Source organism: Mesocricetus auratus, unplaced genomic scaffold (genome assembly GCF_017639785.1).
Source record: "Mesocricetus auratus isolate SY011 unplaced genomic scaffold, BCM_Maur_2.0 Super-Scaffold_100022, whole genome shotgun sequence".
In the NCBI taxonomy this organism is placed as follows: domain Eukaryota; kingdom Metazoa; phylum Chordata; class Mammalia; order Rodentia; family Cricetidae; genus Mesocricetus; species Mesocricetus auratus.
In genome coordinates this window covers 8,065,193-8,089,419 of record NW_024429203.1, presented here as the reverse complement: position 1 = coordinate 8,089,419, position 24,227 = coordinate 8,065,193, and the positions used below count along the sequence as shown (strand labels likewise).

At 41.3% G+C, this 24,227-nt stretch overlaps 1 protein-coding gene across 1 annotated transcript in view; it reads right to left on the bottom strand.

Moving 5' to 3' along the window:
* The window catches only part of Opcml (opioid binding protein/cell adhesion molecule like), a 1,121,214-nt gene that overhangs the window by 577,807 nt on the left and 519,180 nt on the right, over positions 1-24,227 (bottom strand). The gene's annotated exons all lie outside the window — the stretch shown is intronic.

The following is a 24,227-nucleotide window of genomic DNA, read 5'->3' as shown; positions in this document are numbered from 1 at the left end:
CTTGGACTTGGTGCTGGCATTATGTATGCAACATAGTCCCCTGTCCTCAAGATGTGCACAATCTTGTCAACAGCATTAGTGTATAATCAAACTAACAAGAATGCTATTTGAAGGGATTTTCATTATCAGTAACCACTGATTGTCCAGTGCTGTCTGGATAATGGCACTTTGTGTCATTTAATGGCCTGCCTTAAGAACAGCACACTACTATTGCAATGCCTGTGTTGGACTTTCCTTTGCTGTGACAAAATGCCTCACAGGACAACATACAAGTAAGCAAGATTTCGCTTGACTCCTCTGTGCAGAAATTTTAGTCTGGGGTCAGGCAGCATAGCTGCTTCTGGGCCTTGATGAAGTCCAATGTCATAACACAGTGGGAGGGGAGGGTCCAAGTCAGTCATCTACCTTAGGGCTACCAGAAGGCGGAACGTATTATGGCTTGAATATGAAACATCTACCATGGGCTCATGTATTGAAGTTGGTCCCCAGTCAGTGGCTCTAGGTAATCTAGGTGAGATTTTTGATAGGTATACCTGGTTACTTCTTTTTTTCTGCCACTGGTCTGTGGACAATGGATAATCATACTAATCACTTGATCCCATTGTCATGATGTTCTGCCCAACCCAAGAACTAAACCCCAGGAACCCTACACTCAAACCAATCAATCTCTTTAGGTTGCTTCCCTTGGTATTGTCATGGTGATGCGAACTCTGCCTAACCCTAAGAGAGGAAAGCACTCCAAGGGCTCTTCTTTTGCATTCTCATCCCATCCCCCAACTATATGGCAAGCACTTTCAGAGTGGCCTTCTCCCTTAGGTAATAGGTTCTGATAACACCCTCACAGGCACACCCACAGGTATGCTTTGCTTACCTCCTAGGTGGGCACTTCTCAGCGAGTCCAGTTAGCAGTCAAATTACCATGGTAACCCTCCTTTGTCTGCTGACATTCCTGACTTTTTAAAAGTCCCAGTGACTCTTGATATGTAACTGATACTAAATACCTGGCTTTATATGCAATTCAAAGCTACTCACCCAGGGTTAGCACCACCCACAGACTTGACTACAGACCAGTTTGATGGAGACAATTCCTCAGTGAGGGTTTCCTCTCCCCAGATGACTCCAGTTTGTGTGAAATTGACAAAAAGAAACAAACACACTATATAAAACCCAAGTCTTCCCTGCCCCCCACTTTCTGTCTTGTGGGGCCCTATTGTAAAAACAGCATAATCACCTACGAGCATTCCAACCAAGTTGTGAAGGAGAGAGCATTTCCTAGCTGGGAGAGAACAGTGGTCACACAGAACTTCCCCAAAGAAGTTAAGGACACATGGGACATGTGCATCTGAAGACTGAGTAGAAGGTCGTAGGGCAGACAGGAGAAAGAGGGGGGATGATATAGCTGGATGGTATGATAGTCTTGGTGAACTATTGTGCTCAGTACCAAGAGAGGACCTGGGTGTAATCTTGTACTAGTAATGTCATCACTTGACATAGTGATAATGGTACATTGCACTGAAGAGCAAAAACTGGATTCCTTCAACAAAAACTCCAAACCTACCTGTTCTGGTGTTTGTTACACTTTAGAATGGCACATAGAAATTAGTATATTTTCACAAATGTCCATTCTTACTATAGACTAGATTATAGCATGTGTTGTCCAGGAAGAAGAGCAAGGGCTCATAGTAAACTCTTTGCCTCGGGACCCCTCGTTCCTGGGACTCAACCAGTGGTTCTGATAGAAAGGGACATGAAGGTACATCTAGCAGCTGGAAGAGAGGTAAACTGAAAAACTAAGTTCATGACTTCTGTTGTGCTTTCCTGAAACAATGAAACAGACAAACTGGCTAGTGAAGTCTGCCCAGCTAATAATTTTAGTCTGGAAGGTAAAGAGAGCATCCTAGAGCATCACTCTTGTGTTAGGACCTCTGAGGCTAGTCCGAACCATCACATTTCCAGTAGGGAAGATATGAATGTCTATTATTTTAAACGTATAATTGATTCTAATTCATCACTTATCTCTCAGTGACAGATTTTTATAAAGTTTATTATCTCCGTCACAGCACAAGGCCCTGAGGGCCGTCTCCTATTGTCCCACATTTCCTAGTGTGGCCTCAGCTGCCGCAGCTTGCATTATCTGTCTGATTAAGTTAGGGAGCCTGGTATCTCGGGGTCCCCGGGTAACTGTCAGTATTGAACACCTTCAATGTAGAATTACTGGAAGCTTTCTCCCCCCTCTTCCTCGATCTGTCTGTCACAACTAGTTTTCCTATTTGCTGATGACTTTGGGACTCTGGGTCCCCAAGACCTGGGATTTTGCTGCCTCTCGGGTCCATCTCACACATGCCAACACACCAGTGCTCACTCTCTGGGAAGAGGACAGAGACACAAGGTTCTATAGGACAGCCTTCTGATACCACTGTTGTCTGACATTTTACAGCTATGCTATCAGGGCAAGCCACCACAACTCCCAGCTGGCTTCCCTTCCATGTAGACTTTTTCTGTTCCATGTTGAATCACGTTCTTTTTACTATCTGAACACAGGGAGCCAGTGTCCTGCCAAGTGTGCTCTTTCCCTTCATCTCCTTACAAGGGCACAGCCCAGACATTACTGTGGGCCCAGTTGAGGCAGTGCTGAGTTTTGAGCATGAAAGCCATATAGTATCCATACAGCTGTGCTACAGACCCATGGTATCTGTAGATAGGAGGAATGGGGCAGGATACTCGGGTGGTTGGTGAAGGTCTTGAAGGGGTACTTATCCCATTGTCCTAAGAGAAGCAGCTCGTTGGAACTGTCTCATAGAAGCCACCATGAGTTGAGCTTACATTCCTTTCTTTGAAAAGCTTGTATATCCCACAAATGGTAATTCCTCTCCTACAAAATTAACTTTCTGTCACACTTGAAGTCCTAACCTATACTAAGTACTTCTTAAAGCTGATGCTTTCCCTAGAGGATGTGGAACTAAATTTTATAACCTTGTATTGCCTTTAAAAACCAGCTCTTCTTTTGAAATCCAGGTGTGTCCAGTACATATTGAGGAATCACACTATATTGAGACCCAGACGTCTCAGGCCCCAGAAAGACCCAATCTTTGGCTTATCTACCAGACAGCATGTGGATGCCATGCTTGGAGATGCTTCTATATCTGTCTACCTTTAAAACAAAAGAAGCTGTCCAGTCCTCTTGAGATGCTCTGAATCTCACCAGAAACATCCATGTCTTCTGCTCTTTCACAGCTGCATTCATTAATGAACTCAAGGCATCTTTCTGTGATAACATATGCCTTTAGCCGTAGAATGGGTGTTTGACAACTTTTGAGAAATTTCACTGAGTGAGCTGAGCTCAGTTTATCGTACCCCCTCCCTGTGCTTTGTTGGACACATGTCGGTCCCCAAAGAAAGTGTCATTTTCTTCTTGGAGAGAGCCTGTGTGTGTGTTATGTTTAGTTCTTAATGTGGCTCCTGGGGCCTGTTCATTCTCTAAACCCCTCCCTAGTGAAAAACATTTCTGTCTCCTGAAATGCCTCTTGTTCTTTATTGTTTCTTTAGGATCTGTCAGTCTTTGTCAGTTTCCATAGGCATGAATTAGCAAGAGTGGAAAACAATAATCTTCCGAATAATTCACATTGCATTAGGCATGTCTTATGGTTTGGATAATGGGCTTAGGTATGGAAAGCCTGTCCCCAGCTGGTGGCACTGTTGAGAAGTAACTGAGTCATCATGGAAGCCCTGACTTCATCAGCAGATTAACCCTTTGATGAGTTTGTAGCTGAATGGGCTATTAGAAGGCTGGGCCTGTTGGAGGAGGTAGGCTACTCGTGAACTTTTGAATGGTAAACTTTTTGAAGGTTCCCAGACCCTTCTTCTTCCTTTTTCTCTTCTTGACTGCCACGAGATAGTCAGCACTGCTCACTACCATGGTATCCAGTAACAGTTCAGTAGAAAGCAACTGGACCAAGCAGCCATGCATTGAATCTTCTGAAACTCTGACCCAAATGAATGCTCCCTCTGAAATGTTTCTCTTGGGTATTTTGTCATAGCAATGAAAATTAACTAACAAGAACACATAAAGCATTTTTAAAGAGAATCCTGCTGTGGTCTGGATACTTATTTCCTCCAACCTTATTGACCTCTGCAAATTCATCTGTGAAAATATTAATACCCCCAAATCCATGGGGCTCATTGGAATTAATGATGTCCTGAGGGCAGAGTTTTCTTGAGTGGGATTAGTGACCTTGTAAAAAAGAGGCCCCAGAGAGACCTCTAAGCTAAGTAATGACACTAAGCAAAGGCACAGAAAAAAGGCACAAGAAAGCAGATTCTCATCAGAAAGCAAAACTGGTGCTACCCTGACAAAGGGCCACTATCTTTCAGAACTATGAGCAATAGAGTTCCATAGTTTAAAAGTTATTTGGTTTCTGGCATTTTGCTATAGCAACCCAAATTCACTAACAATCCCAAAGCCGCCAATGTGCTTACAGATTTTATGTGTTCACACACACACACACACAGACACACACATACACACACACACAGAGAGAGAGAGAGAGAGAGAGAGAGAGAGAGAGAGAGAGAGAGAGAGAGAGAGAGAGAGAGAGAGAGAGTAAACTTCCCTGAAATCACCCAGCTAACCCTCTTCCTTTTGCAGACAAGGCAACAAAAGGTGAGCTGAGATACGGATTCAGGTCAAGCTCCTTGCTGCATGGTAAACACGAAGTCCTTTTCAGACACTGTGAGACAGGCCCTTGCTCCCTGCAGCCTTGCCTTACCTGGTAGCAGCCCTTGGCTCATTGTGGGATGAGCTTTGCCTCTGAAGGTGGAATTCGTGTTTCTAAACCCACTATCGCTTCTCCTCCAGCTCTCACCCTCCCCAGGTGGTGGCCTCAGGCCCCCTCCCTAGCAATGACACCGCTGTTTTTCTCCAGCATGTGTAAAGTGCACACAGACTCAGTTTAGGGACAGTTAATTTCCAATTCTTTCCAGATGGGTTGGAATAATATCCCCAGGTGGTAAATACATTATTAAGAAGGCAGTTTGGTGTGAAATTGGCTATTAAAATATAGATAAAGTTTAATACATTGAGCTCCTTGTCAGAAAAATCACTTTAGAGGGAGCTTATTATTTGTTTGATATTAAAAGAGTCACAGCTCTGCTCCAAGTGACAAATGGGGAGGGGGGAAATGCCACTGGTAATGAACAAAAGCTTTTTAACATTTAAATTTAGGTTTTTCTTGTTGCACTGCATGCTGCCACGAGCACGCCCATGTGGTGCAGTCAGAAGCAGGCGTCAGAAATGTCAGGATCTCCGGAGCCAAAGAGGCTGCCAGCCTGGCTTTAAACAGCTGGAGTCTCCCCCATTGAAGGAGCTACCAGATAGAGCAGAGTGGAGTTTCAGGTGGTTCCCTTGGCAACACTGGAAAGGAGACAGGGATCTGTCTCCAGGCAGAGTGTGGACGTCCCTCCCACCTTCTTCGCTATGACAATCTTATTCCCCCAAGCACCTCCACCTCACCTTCCAGCTGTTTCAGGAGGCCTGATTTTGCCTTAGCTACTGGTCTCGGGAACCCATCTTCTCTGCAAAGACATTTCACTAAACGAGGCTATTAAAAAAAAACTATTGTTACCAAAGGAGTCCATTAAAACTTCAGAGTACAAATCTGGACGTTTTCTGTAGAGTATCTCAACTAAGCCAAGTATTTAACAACAGCACCCCTCGAATCCCCTACTAAGGGAGCGCTGAACTTACAACTGTAGTTAAGGTCCTTCCTTGTACTAGCAAAGTCTTCTAAGAACCAGGAAAAGTCCAGAACAGGTGAGTACAAGCCACAATACAGAAAATAATCCCATTTTTATTCAAAGAGTAAGCCAATGACCTACACTTGTGTGCCTGTGGAGTGGATACATTCTTGGGAAAAGACGGTGAGTGATGGGGCTTTGAAAAGAGAGCAGTATCAATGATGCATGCTCATCACCATGGTGAAACAGGTAGAAGCCCTTACTGCCTGGCCCCCAAGCACACACATCCCCGCATGTACGAGTACATACAAACCCACACATGCTCCTGAAGTGGGGCAGTCACTTCTTTTTTAGGATAGACACCAGGAATGAGGGAATGGCCTCCAGTTTAGAAAGCATCAAAAAAAAAGCTGAATCCTCTACCCAGACATTGCTGTTATGTGCCCACAACATCGTGGTCACTGGTTTTAAGGGAACATTAGCCATGATGTTCCATTTCAAAATTTGCCTGATGGTCACAGTCCAGTCAACATATGACCACGCCATCACTACATGCGGGGGGGGCGGGGAGGGGAGTGTGTTCCATTGTTTAACACACTCAGTGTGGGCAGTAAAGCTTAAGTGGAGGAGACTGTAGTGAGCACAGATTTTCCAGGTGCACTGATCTCAAGCAGGGCCTGAGAGCCAGCCTAGATGTCTGCAGGACACCCCAACCTCAGAGTGCTAATTTGAGAGCCCTTCTCTGAGCTGAACTCCAGAAAACCCACAGAAGCTATGCAAGTGGCCACCACCGATAAGGGCATGCTTGAAAAGACCTTACCATCTGCCATGTTGTTTAGCTTGCTGTGTCCTGCTTCAGTATGGGGTAATTATTGCAGTAAGTGTCTATATAACTAACAGCAATATCATCTGTGTTTTAAGTGATGAGTGGCTGGATTGTAACTTAACTTTTTCCTTAGAGAAAATTTCAGTATGTGGGGCTTGAAATTGACAAAATAAATAAGTCAGATAACTAGAACTGAGGCTGAGTACCTTGAGATCTGAATGAACATTAACAAATAAAAATAAAGGTTGAAAAGGTAGATTTATGGCTAAAAGCACTGGCTGTTTTTCCTGAAGACCCAGGTTCAGTACCCAGCACCCATATGGGGGCTCACAGCAGTCTGTAACCCTATTTCCAGAGGATAGACACCCACTTCTGGCATCTTTAGGCCTCGCATGTGTGTGATCCATACACGTACATGCAGACAAAACATTGCATTAACACATAAATTAAAAAATAAACATTTTGTTTAGTGAAAGCCCTATGCTTTTGAAGAAATTCTTGTACCAGAGAAGGAGTCAACCAATTCCTTTAGCACATCTATTCAGTATCCATTCAGTTATATAATGTGTATCGCTGTCCTAGGTTAGTTCTTTATTCAAGCAAATGACTAAAGTAACAGAGCTAATGGACAAGGCCAGGATTTGATTCCAGGGATTTGCCCAGGAATGGTGTCAAGTTACTCAAAAATGCTATGAGTTCCTTAAAAGCATTGTTTACGTGTGTGTGTGTGTGTGTGTGTGTGTGTGTGTGTGTGTGTGTGTGTGTGTGCTTGTTTGGGGGTATATGGGTGCATGTCTATGTACAAGCATATGTAGGCCTGAGATGGACTCTGGGTGCATTCTTCAATCCCTTTACATGTTATTTTTTGAGACAAGGTTTCCCACTGGTCCTGGAGCTCTGTTTTGGCTAGCCTAGTTGGCCGCCAAACCTCAGGGATCTTCCTGTCTCCAAATACCCAGTGCTGGGATTAGAGGCTTGAGCTACAACCCAGTTGATATGAGTGCTAGGGTATATGTCTTAGATATCTCTCTATTTCCAAGCAGCTGCCAAGACCAAGCTAACCTACAGAATGAAGTGTTTATTAGGCTTTGAAATTTCAGAGGGTGAGTCCATGAACACTATGGAGGAAAGCATGGCAGAATGCAGGTAGACATAGTTCTGAAACAGAAGCTGAGCATTTACATTCTGGTCCATAAGCATGGCCAGAGAGAACACACTGGAAATGGCATGGGCTTAAAAAAAAAAGTCCATCCCCAGCAAGATACCTCCTCCAACAAGGGCATAGCTCCTAATCCTTCCTAAGCAGTTCCACCAGCTGGGACCAAGCATTTAAACACATGAGTTTATGGGGGCCATTCTCATTCAAACCACCACAATGCAGAACTCAGATATGCCTCTGTGTAGCAAGTACTACATTGACTGAGCCACCATCCAACCCTCACCTTTTAGACTTCTTTCCAGTGGATAACAGGGTATATATTGGGGGGGGGCAAGAGAGGGGAAAGTGATTGCCAGGAGGCTATTTTATCAGTTAATCAATCTGATTAGACCTATGCTCCACATTTCACAGTGCTCGACAGCTTGGCAATGTCTCTTAACCACTTGATCTCATTTGAACTTTAAAACAACCCCACGATTGCAAGCATTATCTTCTGTATATCAGTGCAGAAATAATGAGATAAAAAAATCAAAGCAATTTTCTGATAGACTATAAAATATTAAGCACAGTCTCTTCTTTCATCTGGGAAAACTAACATGACAAAGATTTGAAATAAAAAAAACGTGAAGTGGAAAACTTAAAGAGAATCAACATGTTAGCTAAATTTTCTTTAAATTAGAAACGTGTTAGAGTTGATATAAGGTCCTCGTGGCTGTTTCAATGGATCACCACAAATTTGATGCCTCAAAACAACAATGGTTTTCACAGATCTGGAGAATAGAAGTCTAACAGCAGTATCATTGGGCCAGTACGACATGACTTCATGCTTCCACAAAGCCCATTTTACCTATTCCAGCAAGGGCTAGCTGTTAGTTTTCCTCCAGCTTGTGACCATGATAGCCCCAACTCCAAGCCCAGGGTCTCAAAAGCACCCTCTTCTCATCCTTCCCATCACCTTTTCTTCCATAAAAGATCTGCTTTGCTCTCAGAGACTTCCAAGTGATTGTATTCAATACCACTCTGATCAGATAGGGAAATCATTTCATAAAAAGGAAGGGAGGGAGGGAGGGAGGGAAGGAAGGAGGGAGAGAGGAAGAGAGGAGGAAAAAGAAAATGCCCCTAAGCAACCAATAAATACCTGCTTGGGCCACATCACTTACATTTCAATGTTTGAGAAAATAGAATTTATAACAACTGAGTATTATTCTTTTTGGGGTGGAGCATCATTTTTGAGTTCTCCACAGAATTCTTTGTTTTTCAAGGATGTACGAGATAGATTAAGTACTTTTATCATCACCAGTATCACAGAAGTCACAACTGAAGAGCAGGAGGGGGTACTTAGAGGTTTGGTCCATGGTTGCTTGGCTCTACTGCATTGGCAGAACATCATAGTGGAGAGGAAGCAGAGGGGGCATTTTTCTGGTTTCTACCTTCCTTGGGTCCTTACTCCAAGTCCGTAGGATGCAACTCACTTTCAGGATGAGTCCTTCTGTCTCAGTTAATATTCTCTGCAAAGGCCTTTACAAACTCATCTATCTAGAGATAAATGTTCAGTCTCCTGGGTGAATCTAAATACAGTCAAGAATATGAAGATGAAATATAATAACGAAAAAACATTGTAATCTACTACTTCTGGTAGTGAAGTAATATCTGTAATTCCTAAATACCTGACTTCCTAGGCCACAGAAGAGGCTGAAGTCTGGACTAATGGACAGTGTTTACTGAACTGTTCCTAATACCAAACTTCTTAAAGAGATGGGTAAGGGAGTAGACCAGTAATCTACTCCCATGCACTTCCACCCACACTTTGGACAGCCATTAGAATATGCATTAGAACTCTCTCACTGAGCATTGAAGGATAAGTTAGGTTAGCAGAGCCCATCACACTATCCTGTAAAAAGTAGGCAAATCCCAGAAGCCAACCAGCTAACATCTTTCAACAAGCTGAGTTTGGACAGAGATGCCAGCTGGGAAAGAGGCGATGAGTATGCAAGGGTCAGGGAAATTGCCAGCTGTTTATTTAAACTGTTCCGGTTTAAAAGGCATGGATCACAACTTGATAAATTAAAAGTACCAGAGACTATTATTGGAGTTCAAACTTCAAACTAAAGAACAGAAAAGCAAAGCAGTAGGCCACTAACTCTTACCACTACCTCAGGCCGAATGGGCTGATCCTGCTGCTTTTCCTCAATGTGGTTACAGAATCCTCAATGTAGCTGGAGAAATATTGACTCCTTGCTCCTGTCTTACGTACCCCCCTAATTCTGGGATTAAAGGCTTGCAGTCTCAGGTGCTGGGATCAAAAGCATGAGCTGTTTCTCTTTAGGACTCCATCAATCTTGTGTAGGTGTGGGTGGCCTTGAACCCACAGAGATCCTTCTACATCTTAATCTTAAATCCTAGGATTAAAGGTGTGTACCACAACTTCCTAGTTTTGGGATGCTGGGATTGAAGGTGTGTGCCTGGCTTCCACGGCTTGTGACTGACTTTGCTTTCTGAATCCTCAGGCAAGCTTTAATAAAAATGAAAAATACACCACTACAATGAATACCCATGTCTTTCCCCAAAAGGAGCAGGCATCTCAGGGAGTGGAACTCACTCTTTCATCAGCTGGGAAGCCTTTTCCTTCTGACTTATCTGAAAGTCAGTCCCAGGGTTACCATCCCTGAAGATGTTATTGTGTTTAATATAACACAGACTTCAAAGAGGAGACAAGGTATGATTTATTTGTGGCTGAGTTATTTAATTTTTGCTTAATTTTTTTCTCTTCTGGATGCCTGTGATGTTAATGTTTTATTAATGGTTCTCTCCTCTCCTTGGAGGCAGTTGGAAACCTGCCTACTATTTGACAACTGGCAGCCAAATGTAAGGTAGGAAGGAAGAGTCTGTAGTTAACTTTGTAGAGAGAGGGAGGACCAGTCTGGAAATGTCCTCTGCAATGCATTGTCACTTCATCTTAATCCTGTAGCTCTTCACATACCTGTGTGGAATTATTTTGCATAGTAGATGGAAATTATAAACAATAGAGATGTGTTTGTTTCATGACTCTGCAGACTGGAATATTGAAGAGCAATGTGCAGGCATCTGGTAACAGTCTTCAGGTTATAACAACCCATGGAAGAAGGCAAAAGGATAAGGGAAAGAACAAGACAGAAACAAAAGGAAATCAAACTTTATCCTGCTATCCAAAGGCCGCTGCTAAGATAACTAACATACTCCGTACCATTCATGAGGGCAAAATCCTTTAGGACCAACCTTTAAAGATCACACCCCTCAACATTGTTGCATTTGCAGTGAAGTGTCCAGCACATGCATGAGGGGGCATATTCAGGTCATAGTAAAAGCACTTCTCGATATGAATCAAAATTAGCCAGTCACAGGAAACAGGGGAGCAAAAACTGGACTATGCCACCTGCCTTCTTCTGTACCCAATGCCCACCTACCCCTTGTTCATTTGAAGTGAGCTGCTTTCAATGCCATCTCCAGTAGAAAGATGGGTTTTGATATTTCTGAGTCCTTCATACTTCACTAATGTCTATTGCTTCTCTAATCTTGTTCCCTCTCCATTCTATAATCAGTCTAACACTGTCACCATTCCCACATTAACCTATAGGCAGCATCCTCTTCTCCACTATTGTCCCTGTCATCCTTCCTTCCTGAAGTAGTGAGATCCTGTATAGTCTTTTCTATCCATTATATCCTTACTGAAATCCTTACTGGTTTCCCGTGAACTTTAGAATGAAATTCAAACATAGAAGAAAAAAAAACAAAGAAAAAAACAAATCTTGCCTGCTCTAATACCCATCTGCTTCTTTCTGTAACCTGTTTAGCCATATTTTCTGCCACATCTCTGTTGCCAACCTTATTTCTTTTGAGAGGAAGAATCTAAAAAACATCACTGTAATACAGGTGGATGGATGGATGGATGGATGGATGGATGGATGGATGGATGGATAGATGGGTAATGTCTATAATCTTTTTCTAGATTGCTTGGAAATAATACAATAGTGAAGACAAAGAGGATATACCCAACAAATGCATTTTTTCATATTTCTACCTAAATGAATATATTCTTTTTTTTTCTGATATAGGGTTTCTCTGTGTTGCTTTGGAGTCTGTCTTGGAACTCGCTCTGTAGACCAGGCTGGGCAAACTCACAGAGATCTTCCTGACTCTTCTTCTCAAGTGCTGGGATTAAAGGCATGCACCACCAATGTCAAGCATGAATATATTCTTATTCCTACCCCTATATCTTCTCTCCCCCATGCATTTCACTCTCCTATAAGGACATATGATAGGTCATATTGAGTAAGACCTTTACAGATTACATTTTCTATTCTTCCATAATGCAATGTACCTTACAAAAAATGTGAGAGTTGGGGAAATGTAGGACCCCTTTCTTAGGGACTACAGATCTAACACAAATCTTCATGCCATGCACTATGGTTCAATGGTCCATGAAGAAAGACTATTAGACATAGATAGATACTTACCACTGTGTACACACATCTAACCCAGATTTCCCCATGGACATCTTCTGTGAATCTGTTCTTTCTTAAACCTTTTCTTTCTTTTTGAAAATGACACTATATTTTATAAATTCTTTCATTTTAGGAGATGGGTACTCCCCTGGCCCTGGAGGTTAGAGACTGTGAAGTGTAACTCAGCATCTATTCTTATATTTCCCCTTAATCATAAAACACTGGAATTTCCAGGCATCTCTTGGGTTGACTGTAGTTGGTGACTAAGTTCAGGCACACAAGACAAATGCAGCTTCTTGGACAAGTTCTTAAAGGGACACTCCTTTTTCTTGTTTTCATGTCTTGCTTCTAGCTGGAATGTGGACTCCAAGGATGCAGCAAGGTTGATTATTTGGAAGACAAGGTTGATTATTTGGAGAGAAAAACAAAAACAGTGCACATAAGAGTAAGGAGACCCAATTCTCTGGCTGGAAGCCTCCATCAAATGTATTTATTTCGGGGCTCATAGTTCCAGAGGGTAGTAGAGTTCAAGATCAACGTGATGGGGGGCATGGTAGAGACATGTGGACATGATGCTGGAATAGTAACTGAAAACTTACATCTGGTTCACAAGCAGGAGGCAGTGGGTAGGGGGATGACACGAGTTGTTTTTTTTGTTTTTTTAACTTTCTAACATGCCTCCTCACGCAAGGACACACCTTCTAATCCTTCCTAAATAGTTCCAACAACCAAGGACCATGATGCATATGGGGGCCACTCTCATTCAGACCAGCACAGCCATCATTTAGTTTTTATCACATTAGCCAAATATTAACTAATAGCTTAGAACCCAATGCCAGTTTTTCTATGAGATGCTGCTGGAAGCTATTGTTTGACTGTGGTCTAAAGGTCAACATCTTTTCAAGCACATAAAATCTAGAAGGTAGCTGTTGCCCTTTATGACTGTTAAAATGAACTGGCAGTTTTACAGACTCTGAATCACCTACTAGACAAGGTTCTTGGGAAGCCTATGGGGATTATCTTGGTTGTATTTGCATAGAGTGAGATGTTGGTGATGCTGGACCCTATCTGGGAGCCTGGACTGTATAAGTGGAGATTGGAAACTGAGCAGAAACTAGCAGTCATCACCCTTTGCTTCCAATTATGGATCAATATGACCAGCTGCTTCAAGCTCTGGCCACTGTAACTTCACTACCATTGTGGGCTCTGTCTTTAATTATCAGCAAACTAAATCCTTCTTTCATATGTTGATTTTGTCAGAATACTTAATCGCCACCAGAAAAGAAATTAAGATGCCCTTTCTCTGTCTCAGCCCTTGCCTCTTGTATCCTTTCTAGTCTTGTTAAGATGCCATTCTACAGGGAGAGGTGTAAACGTTGACATACTATCCTGAAAAGGCCTTTCCTGGGCCTCCTCTAGGTGTTTATCAGGGCCCATAGTAAACAACAGCAAAGAGTAAACCCACCCAGCTGTCCACCAGAAAACAGCTAAGTACAGACCTACCAAGGACCAGCTTGGGGGAGGAGTACTTACTGCCTGTGCAGTACAATGCTCCCTAATTGTCTATAAAAATACCTGAGCTATTACCCCTTCACTCACAAACACAATCACATCCACTCAATTTAAAACAGGAATCAGGTAAGGCAGGGGGCGAAAGGTTCTTTGCTTTCTGGACTTTCAAATCAAATATCAAAACAGTTCAAAGGCAGATAGATCTACAAAAGCCCCCTCTGGTAGGCAGCACTTTAGGTGCCCCTAAGACGCAACCCCACAGACAGTAGCCTGGGGCATTCAAGCCTCCTTGCACAGAGCAATGGATTTGAGAGTGTGTCCTTTATGACTATCTTCCCTTCCATTTAGCAGTTCCTTGCTGTGCTCAACATTCCAGAGTGCTCCTCTGGCTACTGTCGGTACAACTCCATCTATAAATGACCTCAGCCAAGCTCAGGATTGATTCAACCTCCCTTATCTGTGTGATTAGCTTAGCTACAGAGCAGATATTTGGTGCTTATCAGCCCATTAAAGAGTCAAAGAATGCTGTTACCAGTTTTTTATCTCTGAAATGCACACAAAGCCCTGCTGATTATTCTATTAATTTGTTAATGAACCTGTCCACAGACAGACTCTCTGTTCCTTTGGAAGGCAGGATGGGGAGTTGAACGGTTAAAGGAGGCCGAGCCTTCAGAAGTAAAGCTTGAAAGTTTCAAAGTGCTTGTGGATGCCGACACGCACATGCTGAATTTTGTCTTTTTAACTCCTTTAAAATCTTTTACTGAAGCAGAAGCACACCAAGGGATGGAGAAATTGGGCTGGAAATAACCCAGTGCCTGATGGAAGGGGACTTGTTTGAGCCCACACCGACTGGAGCAAGACATAAAAACAGAGGCTGTGAATTATTTCGCGAGTGTCTTAGGTTTGCTCGAAGTCTGATCCTTGTTCAGATGTTGCAAATGTTTGTGGATATCAATTCCACCCTGAACCGGGATTCTTGGGACAGTGATTTACTTTTCCTTGTGTATACCATCTCATACATGGATCTTTTACAAATGTGTGCTTTTTGTAGTCTCAGAAATTCAGAGTATTCCCCGAGGGGAGACATGCTCAGAGAGGGGGGCCAAGGGCTCACAGCTCTATCCCAATGCCTATAAGGCTAAGCTCAGACCACAGGCTAGATTGAAGACTTGCAGTGGGAGAGTGAGGGAGGCATGAGGTAAGCAGTTCAAATGGAGTGGGGTATAAGTGTTGGGGCATCAGCCCATCAAAACCAGAGCATGCTTTCAGCAGGAATCTGAGAGGGTGCTCCTTTACAGTGTTCTCTGGGTGGTTTTGTTTGTTCAGTCTGGATCTGGTACAGTGGGTACCACAATGCATCTTCCAGTCCTGTGAGGACAGATGCACATGTTCAGATTACAGAAGTTTTGGCTGTGAGGGGTTATCAACTGTGGGAACCTCGCTGAAGATGACTCTCAGTGGAAGGGTTATGATTTATTTGAGACTACCCCACTTTGCAATAAGGGCAGGCAACTAGGCTGTATATGAGTACAGAGGCCTATCATCCTGCCCTCCTGTCGGGGTAACTCTGAAGGTCAAATGAACACAAGTCTCTAGGAGATGGATTGGAACCAGGTGCATGGTACTTCTCCAGACATTCCATCATTCCCTTCATTAAAACCCAGTTCTCTGTTACAACAGGTGCTCTTCCTAATAGCTCTGCAGTCCAATACCTTGCTCTACCTGCTTCCATGGAGCCAAGTCTAATACACCTACTAATGGGAATGACCTATACATACCCACTCATGGTTAAAGAATCACAGCAAAGAGACATCTAAACATTGCTAAAGACAATAGAATGCTTCATGGGCCAATACAAAGGGACATTTGTATTAAAAATTTGATTATGTGACCAACGTCTATGTGCCTGGAAATTTCTGATGGACTTAAAACATGCTTTGATGGCCAGAGGCCTTCCCCAGGTAGTTCTATGTAGATCTTATTTAGCATAGAATAATGAGTTTACTTAGCATCTACACGTTCTTTCTTCTTCCATTGTCTTCACATGTTTAGCCTCTCTGTCCTGTCTGCCTCTGATTGGGGCATCCTGTTTTACTCTTCCAGGGATAACTTGAAGGTTCCTTCAGAATGAACCCAATTCTCCCACACCAGAGAGAGTAGGTAGGTCCGACATTAGTGTTTAAGGGAGGAGTCTGCTGAAGGATGCGTCACAAACAGTCACTACAATGCCTTCTCCTCATGGTGTTCCTGCATAGGAGCGCTGACAGCACAAGTCTTCCAGCATGTTGTGAAGTGTCGGGCCTATAGAAAGAACCCATCGTTACCTGATAATAAACAAAATGTGTGAATAAATGGGTGAACAAATCAACCAAAAATTCTACCTTCAAGAGGAGGCGGTTTGGAAGAGAGCATGCTTATAAGGAGTGGAATATTCTTCAAATATTTAAAGAGACATTAAATAATCCTTGTAGCATAATAAAGAAATATGGACTGGATCAAGGTTTTATGAAGTAAATCTGTAATTGATTTAATAACTGTGAAACAAGTTTCTGATTAATAAATTAGTGCCAATTTCAAGTCTCTAGTGATGGTTTTAAAGCTGTATCTTGAACCATATCCTTTTCAATATTTCTTATCAATGTCTTGAATAAAGATGCTGAAAGCATACTTGCCAAAATTTATGACTGACATGAAACTAGGTAAAATAGTAAATGAATTGCAAGACAGAAAGGAGGATGCAAAAACATCTCAAGAGGCTAGAATTATGAGCTGGGTTTGCCAAGCTGACATTCGGGGAAGAGAAATAGAAGGCCCTGCCATCGGTTCCCGAAGCAACTGTAAAACAGCAGGAGAGAATTGGGGAGCAGAGTAGCACAGGTGGTATCCTCCTCGGGGAACTTGGTTTTATTTAAGCTCATGATGAGTTCACATAATGAACTCACTTTTTAAAAGTTGTCTGAATGTCCTTAACAACAATAAATTACACTCTTGCAAGTTGGAAAAAAGATAACACAAATTTAGAAAACACGATTAGCAGTAAACTATCCTCAGTTTCCTTAGAGGGTATAAGGTAACCACTGAGGCGGGGGTGGTTTCAGACCAGAAAAATCAAGCAGGGTGAGAGTTCGTAAAATGATGTGGTTTAAGGAAATAAGGGTGAATAACATGAAAACAAGAGAAGTCAAGAGAGATACTATTGTTATAAAAGCTGAAAGGCCAGTGAGCTCAAGCTCTTCTTGTAGATTGTATTTTAAGATTTATTTTATTTTTATGTGTATGTTCATTCTGCCTGTATGTATTATGTGCACCACATAAATGCCAGTGGTCCGCAGTGGCCAGGAGGCATTGTATCCCCTGGAACTGGAGTTAGAGGTGATTGTGAGCACTGTGTGGCTGCTGGGAACTGAGTTCAGGTCTTCTGGAAGAGCAAACAGGACTCTTAACCACTGAGCCATCTCTCTAGACTGTCTTCTTGCGGATTTGAAGTTGCAAAAGGATACTGAATGAAGTCGGGTATAGAGACTTTTTTCCATGCTTACAAGAGAAACGTTTTTAATTACAGCTATGCAACAACTATGTAGATCACTGGGAGGAGAGTGAGCCACACTATGATTAGTTACTTCAAGCATCTAGGTGGATAATACCCAGTGGCGTTATACCAAATGGGAGCCCTCAGGTGCAGCTTCATCTGTTGCAGGAATAATTAGAGCCTATGACCTTTTGGATTCCTAAGATACTGTAGTTTGATATAAAGAAGGCTTACTATAAAACTCTAGAAAGCACATCTATGCTTTTAGAAAAGTTTTCTAAGAATTGAATTTACTTAACCCTAAAGCAGTAGTGACTTATCTTTCCTTCCTGACTGACTGTCATGTTTGCGATTCTTATATTTATTAGGAAACCAGAGTATTGATCTTTAACAAACCCTTAACATCCAAATTTGAGGGATAATTAGATGTAGAGCACTTAGATGTTACTGGTTATAGACCAGATTCTGAAAAGCATTTGGAAAGTCATCTTCTCATACTTACCCAGCATGCCCATCTGTAAAATGGGGATAGTAGAATTTCTTTGTGTCTTATAAGCTGGCTGGATATTACAACCAAATATCTCACATTGAAAGCTTCCTCAGAATTTCATTATTTATTATGAAAGGTTGTGTTAATTGCCACCTTTACAGAATCTGGAAACACCTGGGAGAAGGGCCTTTGCACATGTCCATGGGTGGTTATGTTGGTTTGAATGAAAAATGTTTCCCATAGGCTTATATATTTGAACACTTGGTCCCTCACTGGAAACACTGTTTGGAAAGTTAATGGAAACATTAGAAAGATAGACTTGATGGAGAAAGTATGTCAATGGAGGTGAGCTTTGGTGTTTTATAATCTATCCTCACTCCCTGTTTCTGTCTCTCTGTCTCTCTCTCTCTGTCTGTCTCTCCCTGTCTATCTCCCTCTCTGTCTCCTCTTCCTCCTCCTCCGCTTCCTCTTCTTCTTCCTCCTCCTTCCTCCTTCTCTCTCTTTCTTCCCCCTAAGGGGAAGTAATAGGTAGGTATTCTAGAGAGGTAATTTTACTGGTATCTAGTGGGTAGAAATTAGAAATAGTGCTAAATATCAAAACTTCAGAATAGCCCCACACAATACCCCACACAAAATGGCCCCCCAAAATACCCTCCACAACAAAGAATCAAGAGATCTGTATCAACAGTGTTAATATTGAAAACAATGAAGATTAATTCTGAAATAGCCCTTTATCCTTTGTGCTTATCTAACTTCATCACCACCTTCAAACTCAATTTCCTCCTTGATCTTTGGAACACAAAGTATTATAGAACCCTAGGAAGTTTGAGAGGGACTTAATTCAGACCAATTGCAAAACGATTCAATGTAAACATTTCTCAAAAGAAAAATTTTATTTGTTTTATTAATGGAATACTGCACAGAAATTCAAATCATACTTTAGTTATAAAAACCAAAATTATGCTGAGAGATCCTTCAAGTGTGGTTTGCCCTTTGCCTCACCTAGAGCTTTCTGACCAGGACCCACAATGGTTGGTTATCAATAGCTTCATGTGTTCATCCATACTGAAGTGGGCTGGACTCTTCCAAAGGAATGAACACAGCTATCTAACACTCATTCACCAAACAAATCAATAGGCACAGAGAAGTTGGGAGGCAGATGTTGACACTTAGTGCTGGAACTCATAGAAGCACCCTCCCCTGTAGGGCTGAGAAGTCGTGTTTGGCGATACCCTCCCCCACTTCCCAGAGAAAACCCTATTCACTCTCCCAAGATCTTATGGGCTGTAGTTTACAGGGGAAAGAATGGTCTAATTTTGCCAGATAAAACATGTCTCAGATTAAAACATAAAAAGATCTTTTAATTTTCATGGCCTATGTTATTTTTAGTTAATGTACAATATCTAAAAATGAAGTATCTCAAATAATACTATGAATTAGTTTTAGACTGTATACATCTAATTTATGTCAGTTCTACAAATAATTCCAAATTTCATTAAAATAAAATTCAGCACAGCATATCATATTTAGGTAGTTTAACAAAGGTTTATTTAAACATTTTCTTTAAAGATGAAGTATTTAAGGCTGACAAAGATAATTACTCATTGTGAGTATAATGGTCCATTTGACAGAGGAATTAAATGTAAGGATAATTTCTAATAAAAATGAAAAAATTAAAAGTAGCTTTTCCTCCATCCTGCTTTATAACCTATTTCAAAATGGAATATGGTTTAAAAGATGTTTCTTGTTCTACTTGCTCATAACTCCAAACTCTACAGTGGCACTGTAGGGTTCTTCAATATTAGTTAGTACAGATGAACCCTGTGTTCTCCTGAATCATCAAGGAAGTTTTTACACATGCAGCAGGTGATGGATTGGTTGAGGACAAGTGTCATAAAAATGCAGTGCTGTAATCAATTCCAATACTCCTGTATTAGCCTGTGTGTGGGACCAATATTTGCCACTTCAAGACATGAAGGATTGTTGATATGAAAATAGTTAAGATATGACAGGTGCAGCAGAGATTTCTGTTCTCTCTAATTTGCTTAAAATTAGGACACAATTTTACAAAGAAAAGGACAGCTGGTTCCCCAGGTCTTAGGGATATGAGTGTGTTAACCACTGTAGAACACATTAGATTTTCATCTTCTTTGGTTTGTGTTCAGATGTTAAGGTTTGCCAGCTAGTCTTTAACCATCATTAATGCGTGTTCCCACAAGTTTCTGATCTTGTAGAATCAAATAATTTTTCTTTTGTTGATTCTCAATATGTATGTATGTATGCATGTGTGTATGTATATATTACATGTATATATGTACATATACATATACGGGTATGTGTGGTATGTGTATGTGTGTATGTATGTGTGTGTATATATATACATATATATAAATATAGTTCTTTTTGTGTTGCAAAAACTGGAATTCAGAACCTTTTCTCAAAGACCTGCTTATTCTCTGTGTACCCACTATGTGCCTCATAGATTTACACACTAATTAATCACCTTGATTTATTATTTATGACAGTCTTTGGTTATAGAGATCTATTACAACTAAGATCTTGTGTGATAATTGGAATACATTACTATGAAGTCCTATACCTTCAAGAGAGTCTATCTCTGTTTCTTCACTATCTCAAAGAGTTTTTTTTCCATTTCTGGTTCACTTCTCATAAACCAAGATAAGACAGCTCCTATAATGAGACTAGCCCTCTAAATCCTAGCCAGAGTAATCTCATCTTGCTATGAGCTTCCATCTAGCTGTTTTATGTGCCAGAGTGTAGACAAACAAGCCATCCTTTCCATGGTGGAGCCAGCAGAAACCCTGATTTAGACAAGTACCATGTACTAACACAAAGGGAACTATTGCAGAGTTTGATTTTGTCTATGCCTTATGTTTTCTGAACCTACAGTCACAATTACGACTTTAACACTAAGTAGTACCCCCAACCTATGTTTGCATCAATTCTACTGTAGACTTATGAAATAGAAGATTTTAAAGTGGAGGCCAGGAAGGGTGAGCAACTTCTGGAAAAATGCAGCTGCTGTGGTCATCCACCATTCCCTAAGTAACTCCTAATAAACTCATTTCACTCATCAAGATGAACTTGAATGAGTCACTTTTGGACTGTTCAAGCAAATCACAGTTGGGGTTATGATGTTAATTTTACATCTCCAACAGAAGGTCATGCACCAGCTGAAAGGTCTCATAGCTCATTGAAGCACTGCCATCCATTTATCAGCAGATTCCAGGAGCCTGTGAACCAGAGTTATTCTTCTAGACACAGGCTGCACAGGATATTGACACCTAGAGTTGCATACTCTGCCCTACGCCTTGAGACCACACCTGGATGCAGCATTTGTGGACACAACATGAGAGCCAGAAGAAGATAGGGGAAGAACTAGGATTCTAATCTGAACCGACCAAAGCTATTTCCTAGGCTGGACATTATGAGTATCAATCATGGCCATTTTATCTATCATGGTCTTAGTTTGCCCTTTTCCATCCAGCTTACACCTGCTACCTTAGTCCTGAAGTCATGTTTTCTATTCTGAGAACTCTTCTATCATCCCCCAGTTTACCACACAGAGAAGAACTGAGGAATGCTTACATATTTGTTTTCAGTGTATATAGTCTGTGAAACACATAGCAATCAAAATAAATGTAGTATCGCTCCAGGCAACATACAGGATGGAAACTAATAATGCAAACACAACTTCAAAAGATTACAAAAACTGTGATGTTCTCTTCTAAATTGAAAGACACTGAACAATATACAGTTTAAATGTACATAGATGTATCAGATACAGGTAGTCTGAAAAGTGGATTGATAGAGAAACATATCTGTCAGTTAATAGAGAAAGAAAAATAAACTCTGGCAGGCATAATTCAGGATTCCTTTCCTATTTTATGATCAACCATGTCACAAGTGAAATGGTTGACATTTGTAGGTACACATCATCAGAATGAGACATCTTTAGTAAACCATTTAGACCTTTCACCTGCTGTGTTTGTTATCTGTAGCCAAAAATTAGAGTAGAGAGGAACAAGAGGCTGATTTGGACAGTCTGCACTTGTTCCATACATTCACAAATCACCATTCCCCAAAAGTCTCAGCTACGTAGAGTCCATTCAGTTGCTTATGATTAATCCTATGTTCTTGGTTCAAGGATCTATTGGAGAATTATCCCCCAAAGAGACAAAAGGCAGAGCTTGGGAGATAGTTAAGAATGCTTTCTGATCATAATGAGGACCACAGTTTAGCTCCCAGCACCCAAGTCAATCTGCTCACAGCAACCTGTGAATTGAGATTTGACACCCTCTTATGGTCACTGGGGGCTTCCTTATTCAAGTGGACATACTTCTACAAAGCTATACCTACACACATATACATAATTAAAAATTAACACTAAATCACTCTTTTAAAAGACAAATAGTAAGGAAGCATGCATCATTAAACAGGACTGATGTTTGTGTAATTGAAACCTGAAAACTATTTGCAAAGGAACCACCCCCATGTCCTTTTAAAAATGTTGGTTCTGAGTGTCCCAACTGAATCTGATTGTGTAGCTTTGTAATATCTGTGCCAGTTTCTTTGACAACCTGAAACAACTGATGGCTCAAACAATAAACTTCTATTTCTTGTATTCTGTCATCTGTGAGTCCAATATCAGGGTGCCAAAAGGGCCAAGCTTTTAACTAAAACTATTTGCCTGATCTACACAAAACCATCTTTCTGGTGTTCCCTCAGAAGGTGGGTCAGGAAGCTAGCTAGCTCTCTGGCTTCTTATACAGGCTACTAAATTAATTTTTAGCACCATGATGTAATTAATTATGTCCCACACAAAAATTCCGTTCATACCAACCCTCGGTGATTCTGCATCACTTTACCATTTGAAGCCACAATCAGGAACACCTCCATCTTCATTGCCTATCTATGATACCACTCAATGTCACTTGGACATTTACCAGCGTGTCTTTATATCTGTATTCCACATTACCAACTCTGGTGCAGGCTCACTGATTGCTAGCAATGGGAATCATAACGTCTATACACTCATGGTATGTCAGAAGGGTCAGTTTGAATGTTAGTTTTCATGTTTGGTAGAAACTACACTCATGATAGAAATAAATGGCTTGTTTTTGGTGTCATGGTTTGTACAACCCTGGCCTTCCTTTGCCACTCACTGAGAGAAAGGTGCCTTCATGAACATGGTCCTGGCAGGGCAATACCAAGCAGTGATCAAGGTACCATATGGTAACCAGGTACCTTCTGGAGGTTGGAATCTTTCTTGTCTATGGACAGTGTTCCTTCTGCAACTGTCTTTTTGGAAGAGAAAATATATTTGGTTGGGCGAGTAAGGAAACAGTCTAGAATTAATATGGAGACTGAATGAAGAAATGGGGTGGGGCAAAAATTGGTGGCTTGTTGGCTTGCATTGGTGGTATATTTCAACAAGTCTATTAATTTCCTAGGAAATAGCAACCACTGTGTTTTGCATAAAAATATCAAAGCCAAAACATCCTTTCAATATACTATTCTGAGATTTTGCTGCTGGTGGTCAGAATGTTCCAACATAAAGCTTATTTTACAATAAAGCTTGAGCTACCTTGTTATTTCTTAAATACCTATATCTATATGGCCACCTGTGTCCTGGGTCATTACAAAATTATATTTTATGACCCCTCCCAATTGCTATCCTTCTGTGACACAGCAGTAAATTGATCTACCTTCTAGAATCCAAGCAGAAAGAAAATCTCCAACTCGGTTCACTATATAGTAAGGCTTGTATGTGTCAAAGCCATGTGGCTACCCTGTGTTGTGAAATAGAATATCTGTTTAACTATGTAAAGATGTGTTGCATTTGCTTGTGTTGTAGAATAATTATTTATTTAAGGATCTGTTGCATTTGTTTAACTATTATAAGATGTGTTTCTGTTTTGCATTGCCTGCCTAAGTCATCTGATTGGTCTAATCAAAATCTGACCAACCAATAGTTAGGCAGAGCAGGGATAGGCAGGGCTGTCAGGCAGAGAGAAAAGGGGAACCAAACATGGACGGAAGCAGGGAAGTAGAACATACAGACTGAAAGAAAGGTAAAAGACTCCAAGGCAAAACATAAAGAGAAAAAGTTGAGGCTAAGTTATAAAAGCTAGTGGGACAAGCATAAGATGAGGTCAAGCATCCATAATAAATAAGTCTCCATGTTATGATTTGGGGGTTGGAGGTCTGGGAAAGCCTGCTACAGTCCTGGAACTGTAGCTTGCTTCCACTGCCTAGCATCAAGAGAGGGGATCACATCACTACATCAAGAGAAGGGATCACACCACAGAATCGAGAGAGGGGATTACACTACAGCATCAATTGAGAGGATCACATCACATCACAGCATTGAGAGGGGAATCACACCACAGCATCAAGAGAGGGGGTGATACCTGATACCTCAGATTTCTAGCCCAGGCACAGCAAAATTCAACACGTAAACTATGGTTTCTATT